Source organism: Saccopteryx bilineata, chromosome 9, assembly GCF_036850765.1.
Source record: "Saccopteryx bilineata isolate mSacBil1 chromosome 9, mSacBil1_pri_phased_curated, whole genome shotgun sequence".
NCBI classification, from domain to species: domain Eukaryota; kingdom Metazoa; phylum Chordata; class Mammalia; order Chiroptera; family Emballonuridae; genus Saccopteryx; species Saccopteryx bilineata.
The window spans coordinates 9,459,100-9,465,899 of record NC_089498.1 but is presented as its reverse complement, the minus strand read 5'-3'; positions in this window follow the sequence as shown (position 1 = coordinate 9,465,899).

Below are 6,800 nucleotides of genomic sequence, written 5' to 3'. Positions count from 1 at the left end.
GAAGTATCTGCCATGAACATGTGGGTACAAGTATCTCTTTAAGACAGCAATTTTATTTCCTCTGGATCTGTACCCAGAAGTGGACTTGCTCGGTTTTATGGTAGATCTATGTTTAATTTTTTGAGGAGCCATCACACTTTTTTCCATGAATGGCTGTATCATTTTACATTCCCACCAACAGTGCACATGGGCTCCGATTTCTCCACATCTTTGTGTGTATGCTTTCATATCTTTTAATTGGGTTGATATCAAAGTGTTCCCTATACAAGTAATAAATTAAATGTTTTAAAAAGACATGTTGTGTTCAGGAGGTCAGAGGGGGTGAAGGAAAGAACAGGACAACGAGGATAAAACAAAGCCCAGCCCAGGCTGGTAAGCTCTCTGGCCCCTTCCTACTCGGGAATGCCGTTACTGCAGAAGTGGAACCTGCTGTCTCCTCGAGCCCGCTCTGCCCCTTGAAGATGTGATGCTCGCATCTGCCAAGCTGCACACTGCTTGCAGCTACAGGAGTTCACACAAAGGTGGAAAAACCCAAGCCTTCCAGAGCAGGTGCCCAGAGGTTGGCTTCCCGCCCAAACAGGTAGTTACCAGCGCCGAGTCAAGCCTCAGCCAGCGTCTGATGCTGCCCACACCCAGGTATGGCTCCGGGGCGCTATAAAAAGCACACTCCTTGGAAAGTAGAACACATTCTAGCCATCAGCTTTGATCTGAACCCCGCAAGTGGGCTGGGCCAGGAGCCGGCTCCTCTGCTCCTTGGATCTGGGCTGACCGCATCCCGCTGTGGACTCCTCTCATTCCAAAATCATTCGAAGGCTCTTGGGTCCTTCTTGCTCTGTCAGAGGCAACTTGCCATTGTCAGCATGCCGTTGATCACACCTTCCCATCAATGCCTCTGTGAGCTCGGAAGGTGCAGCTCAAAGCAAGATGAGTTTTTCATCAACAGCAACAACAAAAAGATTAAAGAGAGTACATTTGTAGATTTTTTAAAAAAAAATCACAACTTACATAAGTTATATGGGTATTTCAAAGTCAGAAGCTTATGCCTAAAGACAGAGAAGGTTAGGAAGAACCACATCAACAAAAACGAATCAAAATGTGTTTCTTTGAGTGAACTGTTTGCAAGGCTATTGTGATATTGGGATCCCACTAGACCAAATCTTTTCTTTGTTTCTTAAATAATCTTTAAATGGAAACTGAGGGGGTCTCTGGCTCACCTGGAATCATGAATCATGCTCAGAACCCTGCCCAGAATCTCAAGCGTGGTCTTGTGGGTGTCACTGTGCAAAATGTCACTTCCCAATGCTTGTCAGCATAAAACCAGTCGATCTCTTTTGAACTTTGCAGTGGGGAGAAGTTATGTAGGCCAATTCTACAGGGTGAGAGCGACAGAGCAGGGTAATGAGAGGGACTGTGGGCTCAGGACAGGCTTCTGTGACAAGGGCAGCGTTGAGCTGAGATCTGATTGACACGTGGGAGCCAGACTTTAAAAGATCTGGGGACTGAGCATTCTGGTGGACAGAACTATAAAGTGGGGGAGTAGGTCTTGCCAAATGAGTTATTTAAGGTGTAAATGTTGATTTATTTGAATGGACCATCATTCATTGACCAAATATCAGAGAGCCCCCGCTATGTGCCAGTAAGGTTGAGGGTGCTTGGATGACGTTAGGCTAGAATGTTTCCTGTGGAGGGAGCAGGCATATTGTTAACAGTCCTGGTGTCTCTTACCCCTGCTGCTCCGCGCTGATCTTTGGGTGTGCAGCTGCTCTTGCTCTTGGGTGGGGGCCCGTCTACTCCCTGACCAGTGGTGGAAGAGGCCTGTCCTGGGATTTGGCCTGCGATTCTGCACTGATAGACAAATCTCCCTGATTCCAGCGTTCAGAATTTGGAAGTCCATTTTCCAGCAATTACAGAAGTCACATTCTCCATGATCAGTTCTTATCAGGTAAAAGGTAAAAGTAATACTTGTGCTTTCGTCTGCCTGCCTGCTTCTCATCTCTCTTTCTGTTGCAGTGGGGCAGGCTGCTAGTTACTGAGCTCCCTTACCAGAAATGGGCAAGGCACTTGCATTCTAGTGTGGAGGGACAGATTAAAAAGGAAAGAAAGAAAGAAAGAAAGAAAGAAAGAAAGAGAGAGAGAGAGAGAGAGAGAGAGAGAGAGAAGGGAGGGAGGGAGGGAGGGAGGGAGGGAGGGAGGGAGGGAGGAAGGAAGGAAGGAAGGAAGGAAGGAAGGAAGGAAGGAAGGAAGGAAGGTCACTCAGAAAGAGACAGGTGCTGTGAAGGTGACGTGCGAGAGAGAGCTGGGGCACAGGCAGGCTTGCTGAGGCGGAGCCTCTGAACTGAGACCTGATTGGCCTGCAGGGGCTAGACTGGACAAGACCTGGACACAGAGCATTCTTGGTGGAGGGAACTGTACATGCAAAGGTCCTGAGGTGAGATCATTCTTCAGGTGACTCACAGACACCAGAGCTCTGCAGGCCAGGTTAAGAGTTTGGCTTTTATTCAATGTGTCATGGGAAGCCACTGGAGAGTTTTAGGTATAGGAACGACACAATCTTCTATTTTGATTAAATTTTTCTTTCTTTATATCTACCTTTTATAGGCATAATTTACATACAATAAAATTACTTATTTTAAACGTACTGTTTGATGAGCTTTGACAAATGTACACATCTTTGTAAACTCCCCTCAAACAAAAATATATGACATTCCTATCACCCCAAAAAGTTCCCTCATGTCCCTTTATAGTGAACCTTCCTCCCATCACCACTCCAAGCCCCGGGCCTAGGCGAGAATTGCTATAGATGCTTCATCCATCTTCCTATAATGTTACCATCATACATATCCCTGGTGCAAAGAAATTAACGCTGGTACAATATTACTAACCAAACTATGAACTCTAATCAGATTTCACCCATTCTCTCACCCATGTCTTTTTTCTGTTCCCAGATGCAATCCAGGATTGCATTTTTTTGTTTAAATTTTATATATTTATTTTTAGAGAGAGAGAGAAAAAGAAGGAGGGGAGGAGCAGGAATTATCAACTTCCACAAATGCCTTGAAGGGGCAAGCCTGGGGTTTCGAACCGGAGACCTCAGTGTTCTATGTCAATACTTTATCCACTGCACCACCACAGGTCAGGCCGGGATTGCATTTACTAATCGTGTCTCCTTAATCTCTTCCACTCCATGACGGCTTCTTAGTTTTTCCTTTTTTTCATGATCTTGGCAAGTTTTGAGAAGTATTTGTGAGCTATTTTGCAAAATTTCCCTCATCTGGGGTTTATCTGATGTTCCCACACAATTAGACTGGGTTTATGGGTTTTGGGGAAGACACCCAAGGTGGACCGCCCTGCGTGATAACGTGACTTACCTCTGGTGACGTCAGTGTTGATCTCACGGTCAGATGGTGTGTGCCTGGTTTCTCTCATATAAAGTTACTATTTTTTCCTGTATTATTATAGAAATTATATTAGCGTTATATGCTACTATTATATAATTAGATTATATGTAATCTAATTATACAATATTTATTACATGCAATCTAATTATATAATTGTGTTATTTTATATTAATATAAAAAGCACTGTTTTTCCATACTGTACTCTTTGGAAGCAAGTCACAGACTCCAGCCCACCCTCAAAGCGGCAGGCAGGTCAGCCCTGCCTTCTAGAGGGGAGAATTTACATACGTTATTTGGAATATTGTCGGGAAGAATTGCCCCTTGTCTCCCTTTAATTTACCTGTTCAATCACTTATTCAGAGAAAAATTTGCTCAGGCTGGCAGAAATGATAGCATGTTTGTGTATTGATGGAAGGAATCCAATAGACCAGTGGTGCCCAACCTTTTTTGGGCCACGGACCGGTTTAATGTCAGAAAATATTTTCACGGACCGGCCTTTAGGGTGGGACGGATAAATGTATCATGTGACTGAGACAAGTGTCAAGAGTGAGTCTTAGACGGATGTAACAGAGGGAATCTGGTCATTTTTAAAAAATAAAACATCGTTCAGACTTAAGTATAAATAAAACAGAAATAATGTAAGTTATTTATTCTTTCTCTGCAGACCGGTACCAAATGGCCCATGGACCGGTACCAGTCCGCGGCCCGGGGGTTGGGGACCATTGCTTTAGACGGCAAGATACTATGGGAGTGTCTTTGGTTTCTTTTGTCCCTATTGACATTTTTTTTCACTTTTTGAGTTTTCACCAGGCAGGTTGTCATGTTTTCTTTTTAATCTTCATAATACTTTTTATTTAACGCAATGCATTGAAATACTGTCGTGCATCATTTAAAAACATAAACAACATAAAAATATCGAGCAGATAGTTAAAATGAGTTTTCTATGAATTCATCAAAATCCAGTGTATACTTTAAATGCTGACAACTTGCCTCCATGGGAACTAGCCACGTTTTAAGTTCTCAGTAGCCACATCTGACATGCTGTTACCATTCAGGAGGCCACAGCTCTAGACCAGTGATTGTCAACATTTGCATCTCATGGCACACATAAACTAATCACTAAAATTCTGCAGCACACCAGAAAATATATATATTTTTTGCCAATCTAACAAAAAAATACGTATAGTTTTGATGCATTCATGCCGATGGCTATTGTTGTGTTGGCTATTGCATTTTTTAAATCTGACAGTTTAGGGGAAAGGAGGCCAGCGCCTCTTACTAAATAGTCAGGTATTACATATTTTAAAAATTCTTGCCCTGGCCTGATGGCTCAGTTGGTTAGAGCATTATCCTACTATGCAAAGGTTGTGGGTTCGATCCCAGATTAGGGCACATACAGGAACAGAGTGATGTCTGTCTGTCTCTCTAAAATTGATAAATCGATTTAAAAAAAATTCTTGCAGCACACTGGTCGAAAAGCACTGCTCTAGACCATTCTGAAATCAGCACAAGGCAGGGTCCAACCCTGGTGAGTATGCTCTTCATTTTCGGTCCCTAATCTGAGCACCTTTGTGATTGTGTGACTCTGATCCCTGAGAGCTCATGCTGAGGAAGCACCTTGATACCTAAATTCTGAGGTGCCAGTTTTAGACTCGGCTAAAGCTGGGAGCCAGCCACGTCAGCACCTGGAGTGGTCACGTCAGTCCCCCCTTCCCTGGCTTGGTAATTTCACAGCCCTGTGTTCTTTTTATGGGTTTTTTTTTCAGGGTGCCGTCCATGCTGATCCTTCTCTGTTCTTCACTTTGAATTTTTTAAAAATTCCACTTCTTATCCTGAGATAATTATAGGTTCACGTGCAGTTATAAGAAATAACAGAAAGAGCTCTCGTGTACCTTTACTTGGTTTTTCTCAATGGTAACATCTTGCAATAGCCCTGCTCCAGCTGGATGCCCTGCCCCCCCCCCCCCCCCCCCCCCCCCCGTCCACCCCCAGAAGTCAATGCTGTGACTGCTGCACACCTTCTCCTCAGGGGGCCCTCTCACCCTGCCTCTCTCCAGGCCTTCTGTCCAGCGTGCTAAGGTGCTTAAGTTCTGTTCTCTACTCCTACACACCCTCTAGTGGGAGTGCTTTGCATATGCAAAATGAGGACAAGGAGACAGAGGGACAGACAGGCAGCAGGCCTGGTGTAAGTCTATATAAATTCTTTTTCTTTTTTTTTTAAAGATTTTATTTATTGATTTTAGAGAGAGGATTGAGAAAAAGGCAGGAGGAGGAGCAGAAAGCATCAACTCATAGTAGTTGCTTCTTGTACATGTCTTGACCTGGTAAGCCCGGGGTTTTGAGCCGAGGACCTCTACATTCCAGGTTGACACTTTAGCCACTGTGCCACCACAGGTCAGGCAGCAGGCAGCATCTAAATTCTTGGTCTCACCTAGTTCCCACCAGACATTGACCAGCTATGTTGGTCTTTCTCACCCAAAAGGCTGAGAGAGAGCCTGGAACAATGCTACTGGCTAAATAGAAGGAAGGAAGGAAGGAAGGAAGGAAGGAAGGAAGGAAGGAAGGAAGGGAGGAAGGAAGGAAGGAAAGGAAGGCAGGCACTGGATTTATTACAATAGCTACCCCAACAAGTAAAAGACAGCCTTTTCATCTAGAGGTAATAATAATAATAATAATAATAATAACCTATTAATACTAATCATTTATGGGAGCTTTTATTAAGTGCCAGACATAGCTTTAAGTGCTTTATTTATATTAGTTTGTCTAATTCTTGCAACAACTATTTTCCTTTTTCTAGAAGAGGATGCTGGTGGTGGGGAAGTGCACTGACTACGCAGTATGTGCAGTGGTTAGCAGCTCAGGCGACTGCCTGTGTTTCCATCCTGGTTCTGCCACTTAATCGCTATGTGGCCTTGGGATTATGTTATATAACCTCTCGTGACTCAGTTTCCTCTCTTGTATTAATAGGTATGACGACAGGCTCTCTCCCCAGAGGATGGTTGTGAGGATTGAATGAGTAAGCACGTGAACCGTGGATGGTATTTGGTTTTCATAAGTGTCAAAGAACTTGAACTTTCTTCGATTAAAAATGGGGAGCTGCCTGACCTGTGGTGGCGCAGTGGATAAAGCGTCGACCTGGAAATGCTGAGGTCGCCGGTTCGAAACCCTGGGCTTGCCTGGTCAAGGCACATATGGGAGTTGATGCTTCCAGCTCCTCCCCCCTTCGCTCTCTCTCTGTCTCTCTCTCCTCTCTCTCCCTCTCTGTCTCTCTCTCTCCCTCTCTCTGTCCTCTCTAAAAAAAATAAATTAATTAAAAAAATAAATAAAATTAAATTAAAAATTAAAAAAAAAATGGGGAGCTGCCTGACCTGTGGTGGCGCAGTGGATAAAGCATCGTCCTGG